This window comes from Anabrus simplex, chromosome 1 (assembly GCF_040414725.1).
Source record: "Anabrus simplex isolate iqAnaSimp1 chromosome 1, ASM4041472v1, whole genome shotgun sequence".
NCBI classification, from domain to species: domain Eukaryota; kingdom Metazoa; phylum Arthropoda; class Insecta; order Orthoptera; family Tettigoniidae; genus Anabrus; species Anabrus simplex.
This window is the reverse complement of record NC_090265.1, coordinates 1,279,054,204-1,279,071,368: the sequence shown is the minus strand read 5'-3', so window position 1 is coordinate 1,279,071,368 and position 17,165 is coordinate 1,279,054,204. Positions and strand designations below refer to the sequence as shown.

General features: G+C 40.6%; 1 protein-coding gene and 1 non-coding gene across 5 annotated transcripts in view; one reads left to right on the top strand and one right to left on the bottom strand.

Moving 5' to 3' along the window:
• dlg1 (discs large 1) overlaps positions 1–17,165 on the top strand; it is a 961,276-nt gene that overhangs the window by 773,059 nt on the left and 171,052 nt on the right. The gene's annotated exons all lie outside the window — the stretch shown is intronic.
• LOC137497210 (5S ribosomal RNA) lies at positions 1,776–1,894 on the bottom strand. Its single transcript, XR_011017731.1, has one exon. It is a non-coding gene; the product is annotated as a 5S ribosomal RNA (ribosomal RNA).

Sequence of the window (17,165 nt, the reverse complement as noted above, 5' to 3'; positions counted from 1 at the left end):
AGCTCCGGGTAGCTACCTGGCGCTTGCGCGGAGGTGGTTGGACGCAAGCCAAAGTACCAGCCGATTTACACCTCCAGGTAGTTTACCTCCCGGGCAGCTGCCAGCCACTTTACCAGCAGATGGTAGAACCGGCCCTTCAGTACGCATAATAATCCAACTGCACTGTTTTGTTCACTTGCTTTGCGCTGTTTGGCAGGCTGAGAAAGAGAGCTTCCTGCCAATATTCACTTTACTGATGATCTGAAAACAGCAGTAATTGTTCACTAAAGAAATTAAGTTTGTAGTATTGGGTCTATATGAACTTACTTTCATAGTTATTCTCTGCTAATCCCCGCATCTTCCACTTTGCGAACCACTGCCCTTGGCGAACCAGCAACCGAGCGCGAGCTAGATCACCGTGCCGCCTGAGCTACGCCAACCGACTCACATCTCCCTTCGCAAGCTGGAAGCCTGAATTCAGCGAACTCCGTTTTGGAAATCTCTGATTCTTAAGTTTGTATTTGTTCTTTTAACAGAATGACTCACTAGAACGCTTATTATGATCTTCATCGTTTTATCATAGCAGATTCCGATAACTATGTAGTTACGACCCTTGGCCCTGTTAGAGTAATAAAGACAATCGTTCTTAAAAGGAGATTTTTACTTCCTTGCGCAATATGTCAGTGTGTGTGGCTCCTTGGCTGAATGGTAGGCGTAATGGCCTTCTGTTCAGGGGGCCCAGGTTCGATTCCTGGCCGGGTCGGGGATCTTAACCGCATATGGTTAATTCCGCTAGCTCCGGGGCTGGGTTTTCGTGTTCCTCTTAATACACATCTTCATTTACATACAACACATCGCACTGCAAATCACCTCCAAAACACACAATAGTGAATGCATCCCTCCACGGAAGGTTGGAGTCGGGAAAGGCATCTGGCTGTAAAACTGCTTAATCCACATGTGGTACCGGACCAAAGTAGTTGGGATTGGGAAAAGACGAAGAAATAATGGGAGGAGTAAGAAGTTGCAGTACGACAGAGAGCAGTATTCTTGGTCATCGTTCTAATTGTCTGTCCTTTGAATGTACAATTTCCTTTAGAAAGCTATCTGTAGGAAATCATGTAATTTGAAATACGGCATTAGATATCAGTAACTGATCTTATCGGATCCTGAGTCTGATTGGCTGGTTATTTATAAGGAACGAAGTGAGTGACTCACAGCATGCTCGCAGCCGTAGCCTGTGGTGTTCCTTATGATTCAGACGAACGTGAGCTTTTGGAACTCTCGTGACGAAACTACCCCTTGGCCACGTCATGTAAAGCTAAGCTTCTCACATGACCTTCATGAAGTTGAACTCTCAAAATAAGTTACAATATTGGAAATAGTTTGTTGTGCTGAGTTTCTTTGCTTTTCATAGTAACAACTTGAAAGCTTCTGTTTATTTCCCACCGTAGTGTAATACCGTATTGTATTAGCATGTCGTTTGATGATGTGGTTTGAGCGTAAGAAAACTTCTTAGGCGGAATCTGCTCGTAACTCTCTTTGACGTGCTTGCTCTGCTTTCTTTTTTTTTTTTTTTTTTTTATATCCAGTAGTTGGGAGTGCCGTGGCGCACTTCGGCCACTCTACTCATCAGTTTCAGCGACGTTGGTTCAGCTTCACGGCGTAGCGCTAGCGGGGCAAAATCTATCTGTCTATGGCGGAGCAAGTCCGCCATGTCAGAGCTGAAAACCCCTCTTCTCTGAGCTGTTAAAAAGTCAAGTATGCTAGTGCTAGTTGGCAAGGTAAAAAGGGAATTGAGCCAACGGCACGTGGTGTTCCCAAGCGGTCACCCATCCAAGTACTGACCACGGCCAATGTTGCTTAACTGCGGTGATCGGACGAGAACCGGTGTATTCAACATGGTATGGCCGTTGGCTTGCTCTGCTCTAGTTATTTTAGTATATACCTAATGAGGTATTGAGAAATTTCTTGAAACTATTTTGATTGTTGGTAAGATAAGCGCACGGTATTGTATGCTCCTCGCATTTAATATTTTATCAGAATATTAATTATTATCAAAATATAATTCACCTCCCATGTAGATAAAATCGCTGCGGATAACCACAACAAACATTATAGGTTTAGTCGTTTCTGAGAAAAGTGTGTCTACATTACTATGGAAAAGGAACCATTGGCAGTTTCGTATTCCTCTCGTAGATCTGAACAATTTGGTGTTGGGGTTTACCCGAGTTAAGGCAGTCTGTTAAGTCAAATATGTCGGATTTTGTTTATTTATTTATTTATTTATTTATTTATTTATTTATTTATTTATCACACAAATGTCCAGGTGGATTCGGCTACCTCAATATAAGTTATTATACCTGTCCGCATTGTTCATCGAAAAGGAGATACAAAATAACTTACATAACACTCATTTCGCTTTCGTTTCTGAGTAGTGAAATTCAGATAGAATACGATAGAACGTCCAGGTTTCACCGTTCGCAGATTTCACGGCCTGCGCGTAGAATGTTTTCCTGATTGATTTTCCTTCATTTCAGACATTCTACGATAATGCGGAGAAAGTGCCTTATTTTAATCCCCGACGAGCCTATGCATAATCCAGTTAATTACAAAACTGCTGACCCCATAGTGACATGGGTTGACTTCTTGATGATTGTTCCTGCACTACAATAATACTCTTGAAATGAATTAAGAAGAAATCAAGTTATCGTTATCTCACGGTGCAGTTGTAGTAACTTGATTTCCTCATTAAGAACCTTGTCATGGTCGGAAGCGATTTGGGATTAATTCAATTCATCGTACACTTCAATAATAATTGGGTTCTGTTACGCAACTTCCATTCACTGAAGGAAACTAATGAGAACCTTGTTAAGCTGACTTATTGAACAGTGACATGGAAACGCATTTTGCGGGTAGTAGGCTAATTGTGGTTTCAGAATCTTGTCATCCGTCATTGCGGTGACCATTTTCAATGGAGCCGAATATAGTTGTTAGAACACTTGTCGATCCTAATTAGAAGTAAACGGGTGCTTTGACGCTGAGTTTGGCACTTCCAGGCGGCAAGGATTTGGGTAACCATTCATTAAAAAATACAACAGTGCTATGTGGCTACTGTATTCATAATTAGTTTTCAATGGGTGATATCATCGCTTGGAAGCTAAAATGAAATAGTACCCACAGATGAATTTTTTGCCGGGTGGCTCAGACGGTAGAGCCAAGTTTGGCGGATTCTATCCCGGCTCAGTCCCGTGGTATTTGAAAGTGCTCAAAATACGCCAATCTTGTGTCTGTAGATTTATGAGCAAGTGAAAGAACTCGTGTGGTACCTTAGCCTCTCCTTAAAACCGTAGAAGTAGTTAGGGGATATAAATAATAATAATTATCATCAGTATCATTATTATTATTATTATTATTATTATTATTATTATTATAACAAAAATATTTTTGGTAAAAATAAATACATATGTTTTGCTATGGACTGTTGTTCCTTTCGATGTTCGATCTGCATGCTACCTGAGAATGTAGGCTACTAAGCGTTCCCATAAACCTCTGTTCGTAGTTAAATCTGGCCATTTCTCTTTCTGCGCCTCTTACCTTAAACTGATTGAATCTTCAAACTGACCTTCGTCGCCTGCTTCTCTTACACTACATGGCAAGGTTCGGTATTCTCCTAGGTTGTATACGTAGGCACTTTCCTTCATTCTTTTCACATGACCCCGGCACCGAAATGGTGTCAAACGCATAGCTTCATTCACAGTGTTCATTCCTTACTTAGCTTCTCTCTTCGTTGCGATTCACAAGCGGTTAGTCGTTGACCTTCTGTTCCCAAGGCACGATCGCTGCCCAGTCAGTGGCACTTCAGGTGTTGAAATGAGACATCTCTATGTCGTTGACTTCCAGCACTTAAAGAACTCACGCGGAACACAATTCTAATATCCCAGCGTCCCGTAATATTTACAATTCTTATTCTTATTCTTGATTTTTTTCAAATTTCTTGGTGTCGATACTAGATGTGGATTAAGTCCAATTTTACCACCGGGTTCCTTGCCGGGATATATATTCTCTATTTCGTGTTTCTGTGGTGGTCGGTAGAGATGATTATAATAATTATTATTATTATTTTACGTCCCACTAATTACTTTCGCGGTCTTCGGAGAGGTCGGAAAAGTGATCACTTTGCTGCACCTTGATTCAATCCCAACACATTCTAAATACTTGAAATTATCTATCTGTTCCAGTTTTGTGTTCCCAACCTGACATTCAGTTCTCTTAGCTCTCTTCTCTGCAGGCATCTCTAGTCTTGGAAAGGCTAATTATCATATTGTATTCATTGCGCTTATTTTCAAGTTCCAATATATTAAATTACAGGCTTTCAGCACAATCTGCCATTAAGACCAAGTAGTCGATCTAAGTCAAATTGTTTACTACATTTCTATCTAACTGAATCCCCCCCTGCCACTTTGTACCTTTCATTAGATGATCCATGTTAACTATGCACAGCAAAGGTGAAAGATTATAGCCTTGTCTAAGTTCGAACCAAGAACCATCAGTTCTCACTACAGCCCAATTGTCAACATAAATGCCTTCGATTGCTTTTAATCATTTACCGTTAATCATGTAATCTCTCAGTCTGCTAAAACCATTTACCTCGGTACTCTGCCACATGCCTTATCTACTAAATATAAACATAACTGTCTATTCCTCTCGTAGCATTTTGCAGTTTCCTGGCGCACACTGAAAATCTGAACCTGACAACCCCTCTGTGGTCTGAAACTACCCTGGTTTTCATCCAGCTTACTCTCGACCATTGATGGCACCCTCCCTTCCAAAATGCCAGTGAACATCTTAACTGGTATATTGATCAATGTAATACCTCGAGAGTTGTTGCAGTCCTACTCGTTTCCCTGCTTACAGATAGGTGCAGTTACTGCTTTCGTCCAATCAGAAGGTGCCTTACTAACATTCCATGCTAGTCTTATTAATCTGTGAAGCCATTTCATCCCTACTTTCCCCACTATATTTTACCATTTTATAATTGCATCTATTCCTGCTGCTTTGTGATAATGGAGTTTACCTTCTTTTCCACTTCCTCGAGCGTAAATTCACCAACATCATTGTCCTCCTCCCCATGAACCTGGTTGTTTGCGACGTCTGCAGAAAGATTCCTTTTTACGTAGGGGAGATTTTTCAAAATATTCCTTCCACCTTTGCATTGATTCTCTGAGATCTACCGCAGTGTTCGCCTGATTTACCCAAAACACTATTCATTTACTTTTTTCCTTCATTTCAAGAATCCCTTTTTGCTGCCCAGAAAGGCTTCCGTGACGCTTGACAAAGCCTTTCCAAGTTATCGAAATCTTTCCTTGACTTCTTCTTGAATTTAGTAGTTATTTATTTCGCTATGTTTCCTTCATCTGCGTAAAATTCCGTGTCTTCATCGGTCCTTGCTTGGAGGCATTTTTGCTACGCCTTCCTTTTACGTTTACAAGTTGTCCTCACTTCATCATTCCACCAGAATGTTCGCTTTCTTCCATCTTTACGCGAGTTGTCCTTAGGCATTTCCCTTGCTGTTTCTGCTACAGCATCCATGAATGTCATTATTCTCTTTCTGTATCCTGAACCTGCTGAATGTTTTCTTCACTAATCATTTTCTCGTAACATTTCATCAAAAGAACTTTAATCTTTGTTGTACCGAGAAATACGAACTAAAAATATTTCTTTGTTCAGCAACTTATATCTTGTTGTGTACCAGCTCGCTCTTATCACGACTGAACTACTCGCAGGCATGGATTCGATAAGAATGTTTCATTCTTATAACTTTTCCATGGTTCATGTCAAAAACTTATGAAGAGTTCGTGTTATAATGTTTCTTCTAGCACGTTCGTCCAGCATCACCCACATATTGTATCGGGCAGAAGTCCGGATTTGGTCTCTACATAACATTTGTCTTCTTCTTTTAGTATTTTAGCATATATTTGGAACGATGTTTGAGGTTATTAAGGTGTTTGAAAGTTCAATTTCTGGGTATGCATTTTCGAGCATTGTCTGAAATGTCCCTATAGGCAGGACTTCTCATGGTACCCAGTCTACTCATTAAAAGAAACCTAGTTACTTGGAGCACATTGGATCCCGATCAGAGGATATAGCATTTGCTTTCATCGCTCTATTAGCACCCTTGGTCGTTTACGGTGTTTTTTGAATGCAAGTCTCTTCTTTCGATTTACCCTTCATAAGAAGGGCAGTAATCTACCAAACATACTCATTCAGTCGACATTTTACTGTAGACACCTGGACGTCTCCTGCAAAATGCAGTATTTTGACGTACTTACTTGTATCTGCTACCGGTTACTTTCTACTTGCTGTGTTGTTATTTCTAAGTCGACGTTGTGGCGATTTGTTGTGCACATGACGTCGGTCTCTGTACGTTTTGTGTCTCACAAACAGTTTTCTAGATAGTCCTGTTATCTGAACAACCACTGCCTGAGAGTTCCTCTACCCCACCTGAGAGCACCACCTTAACGTTTGCAGAGTTCGCCTTATGCTCAGGTGGTGGCACAATAATTCGTTAAGAATCGTAGATCATTGTCAAAAATGTTAATACCTCACAACTGTGAAGGAAATATAGAGTTTAGGTTACAAAGGGGAGGTCACTACATGGCCTTCCACTGCGAACAATGAGATCTGTTGTGCTTATCCCACTTCAGTCTCCCTTTATGCCTCCACATTTAAGTATTGACAAATGCTGGGAGTCTTTTAAGGGGTTAGATAGAGAGTTCTCTTAAATCAGTGAAGTTACTCCCTAGTGTGTTAACTCATAGTATGGCTAAGGATTTACATTCATGAAGTGTGTGCTTAGTTATTACGTCTACTTAATGACATTAGCGCAAGACGAATTCACAGCGATTCCAATCTTGCAGGCCTTTAGGCCTATAGATATTCCTTTAGTCTGTTATTATGACCAATGTGCAGATCAGTTACACATTTCAGATTTTCCTGTCATGCGAAGTAGTTTATTTGCCCTACTTTCATTTCAGAAATGTCTAAGTGACTTGGTCAGAAGACTTATGAAGCACCGTGGATATGTTGTTTCCCCATTTAGAATGCACTTACCTTGATTTGTTGACACTGCTGTGTGCCGGGCTGAGTGGCTCAGACGGTTAAGGCGCTGGCCTTTTAACCCCAACTTGGCAGGTTCGATCCTGGCTCAGTCCAGTGGTATTTGAAGCTGCTCAAATACGACAGCCCCGTGTCGGTAGATTTACTGGCACGTTAAAGAACTCCTGCGGGACTAAATTCCGGCACCTCGGCGTCTTCGAAGACCTTAAAAGTAGTTAGTGGGACGTAAAACAAATAACATTAATTATTGACACTGATGTGCTGTGGTGTACAGTACATAGTTACTTGCACTCCTGTACACTGTACTTAGCTAGTTTTTGTTCTGCTCTCTCTTCTAGAGCAAAAAGAAAGCTACAAACAAGAAACATGTTTTTGGTAATAACACTTTTGAGCGCTGCTGTATATTTCATTATAGAGTCGGTTAGTAGTTAGAAAATTTGTCTAGTGTAATGTGGCTTTGTTGTCTGAAACCCTCTAGCAAGCCGGAAATATTGGAACATCCGATCAGTATGTGTTATGGAGGTTACCGGAACTTTTTCATGTTAACCATATTTCCCCCCCTGTTCTAACCACATTATTCATTACAATCCACATGCCACTTTCCAGTGTAAATAGTTTTGTTTTGTACAAATACGATACGATCATTACTTCCAAAACGAAATTTCTATTTCGGTAGTTCGGTTTCGTGTCACCAGGATCAATATTTCATTATAATTTACATTTTGTTTTGCTACTAGGGAAAGAGATTACTTGTTTGCATGCATATTACTGTGTAGATGCCCTTTGTCGCTTTAAAATATATACAATAAGTCTGTTCTTTTAATGTTCTAGTAATTAAACTTACGATAATTTAATGTCAGGTTGGGAATACAAAACTGGAGAAGGTAGATCATCTCAAGTAGGCCTATTTAGGATGTGTATTTGATCAGGATGGTAGTATAGATTCTGTAAGAAGGAAGTCTGATTCCGGACGAAACTGTCTTTACACAGGTCTGTTTTCAGACCAACTTTCCGTGAGTGAAAGCTGGGCGGACTCGGATATTTTCTTCATAAGTTAGAAGTGACAGACATGAAAGTAGAGAGAATGATCGCTGGTACAAACAGGTGGGAACAATGGCAGGAGGGCACTCGAAATGAGGAGATTAGGCTAAGTTATTAATTAACTCTATTGATAAAGCTGTACGCATAAACCGTCTTTGGTGATGTCGAGTTAGTCGACTGGAGGAGGATATGTTACTCAGGAGAATAATGGACTACTTAGTTTCTAATGATTTAATGATACGAGTTACAGAACTAAACGAGGCCACAGAGCTACTTACAAATAGAGGAATGTGGAGGCTCGTAGTAAATTTAGAGGCTTGCAGACAACGCTGAAAGCCATAACAGTCTGAACGGAGGCGTTAATATTACTATGAAAAGATCTAGTGGATACAGGGCATAGTCAGTTCATTCTCTTTATTTCACAACAACAAACCTTCGGTCAAGCCGAACTCCTTCAGTATGTGCAGGAAGTATAATATTAATTAGTGTATCGCTCTTGGTTCTCAGCGAACTCTTTTATGGATAAGTATTTATTCATTTATTTTACATCTTATGTTCTAAACTCCATTATAAGTAACATAGAAGTCGCCTCGATATGGTGTTATGTTGCACTCTTGAACGTTATGTCTGATGTTCTGATTTACCATGGATCGGGGGTCTGATTTCCATTTCAACAAAGCTTACCCCCTGATTCATGCATATTCTGTTGACGATCTTCCGCACACGGCGTGGTATTTCAAATTTTGTTGGTATGCTATGGGTTAGTATTGGAATCAGAGAGGTAGTGGACGGATATTATTGGTTGTTACGTCCCATTAACTATTTTTACGGTTTTCGGAGACGGCGAGGCACCGGAATTTAGTCTCGCAGGAGTTAGTGGTTTCGAACCCCACTGTCGCCAGCCCTTAAAATGGTTTTCCTTGGTTTCTCTTTTTCACAGCAGGCAAATGTTGGGGCTGTACCGTAAGGTCACGACCGCTTTCTTTTCACTCCTAGCCCTTTCCTATCCCATCGTCGTCATGAGACCTATCTGTGTCGGTGCGACGTAAAGCAAATTTAAAAATAAATTAAATATGTATTGTTATAGTACAATGTTGATTTGCTCAATAGATATCACGTTCATTAGATGTTACGTAAAGTTTAACCGAAACTTCAACGCGTGGAAGGAGCCTGGAAGAAATAATTTAAAGTGAGAACCTGTCGGAACTGCTGTAATAAATTTGAGTCTCATCCCCTAACAGAGTGTCATAGTAACTGAACTTGATCATGTGGTTACAGGGAATGAGGTGACGAGTATAGGCTGATGTATTGCCAGTGGAGGTTACAACGTTTTAAACGGTGAAAGCTACAGACCTTGTGCTTTGCCTCTGCATTATCATCAGTGGGTTAACGACTTCATGCTATCTTCATTTAAGTAGAACACTATTTTCTAATAGTTCAAAGACACGTATATTGTGTACGAGTGCCTTGTAACGCAGGGTACCAATTTCACAAAAACGTTTTATAGAGATAACCCTGATGAGACTTGATTCTTATCAGTTAACACCCGCAATCTCCTAAGAACCAATCTAAGAACAGTTTCCGGATTGATTACCAGCTCTTCGGGGGCTTTCCAGCTTAAGGCGTGTGCGGCTGTCACAATACGGTGCCAGGATCTTGTCTTCCTTCGTTCGTTCCCAACGTCTGTAGGTCGAATCTTGCTTTATCACATATAGCACATACAAACAAGAAGTTTTGTACTTCAAGTATTGCTTTATTTATTAAGTACAAAAAATCGGCGAACACTCCTTCGTACGCGCGCTTGGGGCACCCGCTGACTGTATGGTAGACCATCCGCCTTTCTTCCACACAGTCGCACCCTGGTGACAGCATTTTTCCTCACTTTCGGAGCGTATCACCACATCTGCCTTGACTAGAGCTTATTCTGTTGATGGTCGTCAAGACTGCTTGGAGGCTGGTCAAAATCCGGGCTTACCGAGCTCGATAGCTGCAGTCGCTTAAGTGCGGCCAGTATCTAGTATTCGGGAGATAGTAGGTTCGAACCCCACTGTCGGCAGCCCTGAAGATGGTTTTTCGTGGTTTCCCCATTTTCACACCAGGCAAATGCTGGGGCTGTACCTTAATTAAGGCCACTGCCGCGTCCTTCCCAGTCCTAGCTCTTTCCTGTCCCATCGTCGCCATAACACCTATCTATGTCGGTGCGACGTAAAGCCAGTAGCAAAACAAAACAAAAAAAAAAATCCGGGCAAGACAGTGATGCAAGGAAGATCTCGGCGTTGTGGAGGTGGGGTCGGCAATTCTTCAGCCACTCTTCCTTCTTGGCGAGGAGCGTCCTGAACCTAACGATAGAAAATGGGACGCGCACGGAGATTTTTCCGTCTTTCATGAATCTCTTCATTGTTCTCCCGATGCCCTTCTTTATGAATTTCTTTTTGCTAGTAGTTCAGCGTCGCTGTAACACATGCCGCTTTTTGGTGATGGTGGAATGGTGAAAGGCTGATACTGGAAAGGTAGCGATCGCGACTTTAATTTAGACTCAGTTCCGTCATTTGCCTGCCTGATAGCAAATACAGTAGAGACAATACGCGACACTGAGCGAGATATCGAGGGACAGCTATTGGAGCTCTCTCTAGCGAGTAGACCTGAAAACTACTGATTCTGTCATAAGAGCACATGTATTTTGTGTGAAGTTTTTGGTGTTATTTATGTGTTTTCAGTGAGATGACATAATTAAATAGTAGCGTGTATCATTCCTTGATATCTCCTCTCAACATGAGGGGAAAGGTATGTGCTGTGTTTGACTGCAGTAACTATGAAGTAGAGAAGAATGCGCGGTCGTTCTTCAGGTTCTCTCGTGACAAGAAAATGTAAGTAATATTGTGTTTGCATATATACTCTTCCAGTGACAGAGATCTTTATAGTACTTCATAATCTTATCCTGCTCGACCCATATTTTAACTGGCTTAAAATGTAATACGCATATTTTATTGTATAGTGCAGCAGTTAACCTTCAATACCGATGTGTTGTTGTAGGTGTGATCTGTGGGTTTTGAAATGTCACAGAAGTGATTTGGATAAGGTGTACAAGAAAGAAGGGACGTCACGCTTATATAAGAATAATAAGATCAGTTCAGATCATTTCTAGGCCAGCGACTTTAAAAATCCTCGACTATACAGCCAAGGGTATGTTACATTTTTACTCTAATTGTACGTAAATATTCCTCAAAGCATCACTATCGACAACATTTTCATACTTTTCTTTCTTTTATCCCACTTCTCAGATTAAAGCTGGGATTTTATAGATTTTTTTTCTGTTAGTAGGCTTCATGTTAAGAGGAAAACTGTCCAGCTATTAAATGTTAATTCATTGCATCATATGTGTAAGGAATGAGCCGAAATTTTTATTGACAAGTGTCTTCTAAATGAGAAAAAGACAAATCCAACCGTAAGAGTTCAGGCAGGAATGCATAAATGAAAGATCAAGCCATTTCACAGCCGTCCATTTAACATCTTGTTTATATGTCTAATTTCAGTCTTCATTTATTTATTTATTATTCTTCATTTATCCAAAATTGCTTTAGCAACTTCGAAGTTAATATCTCAATAACACTTACTTTCTAGACGTAATTTATTTATCCATTACCGTATATGCATTTCCATTGATATTTGAATTTAGCGCGATTTTTTCAGGTCAAGTCGCTAGGAGCGCCACCGTCGAATTGTCTCCCATTTTAGCAAGGCTAAATCCGTAAGTGTCGCGTATTGTCTCTACTGTATTTGCTGATAGTAACATGGGTAACCACGAAAAACTAACTTCTGGGCTGCCGACGGTGGGGTTCGAACTCACAATCTCCAGAATGCAAGCTTACAGCTACAACTCGAACCGCGTAGCCAGCTTGTTCTTTATTCATTTTAGGGCTTTGTGCCCCTGTATTAATACCCCGTCAACTAAGTTATCACTTTATAAATAATCGGTACGACGTAAAGCAACTAGCAAAAAATAAATAAACATAAAATTTAAAAAGATCGGGATTTTGACAACTGTCTTGGAAGACTGATAAAGTGTGTTATCTACATATTCATTTCTTTTTTGTTTTTATTTCATGGAACGATACAAATGAACCTCTTTTCAAAAGACGGAAAAAGTTCTATTTTAAAAGTTATGGAGGTAACTAGAATGATTATTGGTCCACACATGTGGAAACAATGCCAGGAGGGTACTTGGAATGAGAAGATAACGGGTAAGTTAGGACCGAGCTCAAAATTAATGAAGTTTTGCGTATAAACCGTCTTCGGGGGTGGGGTGATGTGAGGCAAATGGAGGAAGATAGGCTACCTAGGAGAAACAGGAGACTGAGACGATGATGGTTAGACTCAGGTTGTAATGGATTTAAGATAAGCGGTTTAGAACTAAACGAGGCCATGGAGGTAGTTGCACATGAAAGTTTGTGTAGGCACGTACTGTAGTTAATTCACGACGCTTCCAGGTTGAATGCCGAAAGGCATACAGGCTGTAATGTATGTATGTATGTATGTATGTATGTATGTATGCAGTGCTGTTTTCCAGTACTCACCATGAAGGTGACTATTAGAGCATCTACTTCTTTCTCTCGCAGAAGCTTTCTTTTTTTTCTTTTCGAAAGTGTCTAACGGTCTGACCAGTCATTATCAGAATCTATTTCCTTTTGACCCCGTGAATCTTCGGTCTTGGTTTTGTGATCCTCTTCACCATGTGTGTTTTCGGTACTAGTTTTGTGTTTTACAGGATCACTAGTGAATTTGACAATTTCTACTTCTTCAGCCTTTCTTATTTTACTCATTTTTAACTATGTTTGCATTGATTTAACTTAGAGTGAATTTATTTAAAACTCACGTGAACACTTGCATGTTGCTGAGCTGATGTACATTGGAACTGATAGCCAGACAATGGAAACAATCGGAAAGTGAACACAAGTTCCTGTTTCCGGCTGCGTTACCAATCTACGAAGCCTATGAAACATACAACATATAACTGATCACAGAATGCAAGAAAGAAGAGCGACATGATGGAAGATTATCCTGACGTGGAACCTACGACAGTAGTTAAACATCGACGATGCGGGAACCCAAAATAGGAATAATAAATCTAGGATTATTGCCAGCCTTCTGCAAAAATAAATAAATAAATAAATAAATAAATAATAATAATAGTAATAATAATATCCTCTACAGTCTTACAAGCTGCATTCCTCATGTTTGACCTTTGCAAGATGATGGCACGTTCTGGATATTATCGAGGATAATCTACCACGAATGATGTGCTGCAAGGATGTGCCTATGGATTACGATATGGCATGATGGATCGCCCTTGCGTATTCCGCTCCCCAGAGAGCGGACATAAATAACCACTCTCATTCCACAATAAGTCCACTCCCTGCAGTGGGCTACAAAGAATCGATGTACTATGTATTAAATAGAGTTCGACAGTGTTTGAGTAAATAAAAGACAAAGCAATTCAACCGTTACTCAGTTGTACTCATTGAGAGTTATCTCGCAGTGGCCATAAAGGACAGTTGGATCTCTCCAATTTACGACAGCTGAGGAGGGGGCATTGGGGTCTCCGGAGTGCAAAAACGGACTGAAAAGGCAAATTTATTAGGGGAGGGAGTGGTGGCACAGGTATTCTTCTCCTTCAAACTCAAAATAAGGCATCACACGCTTAAATTGTAATATAAAGAGCCTAATATCCATTTTAAAGATATTTTATTTAAAATCCTTTCAATTGATTTAGAGTTTAAGAGATACGGGGGAGTCGGATTTCTTTCCCTGCAGATTGTAGACGTCCCAGAAGCTGGAAATTAAAATGTCCCAAAATTCCATCGTCTTCAAACTACTAACAGTGTGTTAAAAGGAAAAATGCATGATACGGGTATTTAGTTATGGAATGGTTTTGTTATAAGAGGAAGTACAAATGGGCAACTATTCTGTTACTAATCAGAGGAAAATTAGCCTTCGTAGAATGGAAGTACCAGCAAAGGAAGACGAAGGGCGTAAAAATGGATCTCTGTAGGCCTCGAAAATCTAATGCCATCGAATGTGAAGAGATCAAGAGTGCACCAAAGGAGGTCGGATAGGAAAGATGAAACTGAGGAGCCTAGCACAAGTTGAAGCAATGCTGTACTCGGTTAGAGACTCGTGATCGCCAACCCGCTCCTCCCAGCCGAAAAACCTCAAAATGGGCTACGATAGTTGATGGTTAATGTGTCCAGATACTTGTGAGAACCCTGACAGTCATTTTTCAAAGCGGTATTGTATGCCCTTTTCTTTATTGTACGTTCAGCCACCGTAAACCATATGCCTCTTTCCTGCTTTACCTTTCAGACTAAAACGATTATCTTGTGGGAGGTCTCGGAGTCGAAGTTGAGTAACAAATTAGATGTGTCCGCCCATCAAATGTGGCTAATGTGGTAACCACAAACTGGAAAGACAGTTTCTTTGGATTTCTATTGTCGTCTATTCTTGAAATAATTTTCTGCTCTTCGCCTCTTCTCTAATCATTTTCTCAATACTGATGATATTGGAGATTGCTTTAAACATATCGCCGTCGATTCCAGTGCGGAGTCAGACGCAAAGCCTTCGCGAAAGATATCCCGATTATGGTGTTCAACCAACGTGCAGGAGTATATCCTCACTCTCTTGCCAGCGACATTTCACGTTATTTTGAGTTTCTCTAGGTCCTCCTCCTCCTCCTCCTCCTCCTCCTCCTCCTACTACTACTACTACTACTACTAAAATGTTTTCATTGCGTCCCTGAAGGGGACGGTGGGCCTCCTAGACGGTAACGCCATCTTTCAGGTCAGAGAGATTTGCTACGCTGAAGGAGATGTGCGGAGAAGGTGAGAGGGTTGGCGGCCGTGGCCTTTACTAGGAACTGTTCCGGCATTCTCCTTAGTGCAGGAGAATGGAAAACCACGGAAAACCATTCGCAGGACAGCCGACGGTGGGGACCAGACCCTCTCCGTCTCCCGAGCGCAGATATTTAGAGCCACGGCAGGGTCGCGGCCACCCCTTCTTTGCTCGGTTTGTCGGTCGGATTGCAGAACCGTCGTACCAGCTGAAGCCCACTCTGCAACCGCTGACTTTACGTATTATTACCGACAGCCTGGGTAGCCTGGTTTTTATGTTAAACTCCTCCAGAACAGAAATTCTTTGTGCGGAATGCTGCTCAAGGTATGTGGAGCATTCATCTCCTACACCACATTTCAAATGAGTCAATTTTATTTAAATTTGCACCATTAAGAGATAAAGTTTCCGTCCCGTAGGGGAATATTGAGAATGCTTTAGATTTAATAATCAAATGGGATATTTTTGTCGTAGTATTCTTAGCTATGCTAATTCTTTTCCTAATTGCATTGTGACAGTTTCCTTTGCTAGTGATAAATAATAATAATAATAATAATAATAATAATAATAATAATAATAATAATAATAATCGTATGGCCTCAGCTACCGTGTGCAGACATTTCGATTTGACGCCATCTGGCTGTCTGCTCGTCAATTTCGACGTTCCGTTTTACTCTAAGCCCACTAGATGGCAGACAGTAAACCGGACCTCTCTTGGGCGTCTGTGGCTGAGATTTAATTAATTTTGTCGGGTAAACACCAAATGTGTCACCAGAGATCTTTTACATGCCGACATCGTACGACATGGAGTGTCGAATGGACTTTTTCCCGCCCTTAAAAAATCCGACCACCTCTGGCGGGTTTGAACCCGCTATCTTGGGATCCGGAGGCCGACACTCTACCACGGATCCACAGAGGCAGCTTTTTGCTAGTGATGAGTGAACTTAAGTGTAACATTCCTGCAACAGGCTCTATTTCCTGGAACACGTGCATTCTGGATAACAGGTTTTCCTTGCCACTTACAACTATCCTGTTTTATATTTATATATATTGATTTGCATTTCCCTGCTTGAACTCCAGGAAATGCTGTATGTTGTTTTTTTCCTTCAAGATCACGCAGGCATCCTTTGTAATCACGGCCAACCAAAATGTTGATTATAAATGCAAGTCAGTACAAGAAACACCGCATTAACTCATTTTATTATCCAGTATATAGGGCTCTTGAGGTCGATGCTCCGAACACGTAGGCCTATATTGAAAGGAGGAACAACTACCACTGCTGCCAACGCCAACGCCACCGCCGCCACCCCCCCCCCCCCCCCCTACTCCCCACCCCACCACTACCACCTTAATCCACAGCTATTTTGTCAGCTATCCTGAGTACCTTCCCCCGAACATCTTAGTCACGCACGTTATTAAACATAGCTACTCTCTCTCGTCGAAGAGTCTCGAGTCCCTACAGGAGACATTTTCCTGACATTTTCTTCATTGAAGTCGGCACTACATGTGGATATGTGGATGGTCCAGTTTTACGGCCGAATGCCATAACCTGACACTAACTCTATTTGGAGAGATTTATTCACTATTGCGTGTCTGGGTTGGTGAGTACTGTGATGTGTTGTGTGTATAAAGAGGCGTGCTTTAAGCTGAACACATTTATTTATTTATTTATTTATTTATTTATTTATTTATTTATTTATTTATTTATTTATTAATGTCTTTCTGTACATGGCGGGGCTCAGGCTATGAAGCCTGCTATTATGCCAAACCATATAATTATGCACCTGCATAAACATAATATACTGAACATTATAACTACTTAAAAAATAAGTTAATTATAATTTAAAGTTAATGTGAAATGTAATTTGTATGAAATGTAAAGCATCATAAAAATCATTTTAACATTTTAAAATTAATTTATAATATTTACTATTATTAAAGCTATATCTCGAAAAATATAAACTATGTTTCTAACCTTGACATTTTATTCATTTAACTTAATAATCTAAAATTTAAGGGTACTTCTAAGAGTAAATCAATCTGAGTGTAGGTAAAATTTCCAGCACATTCTTCTGAATAGCTTTAGGTTGCTTATGTCTCTAATTTCAGCCGGGAGAGAATTCCAGGAACGTATGGTCCCCGGTACA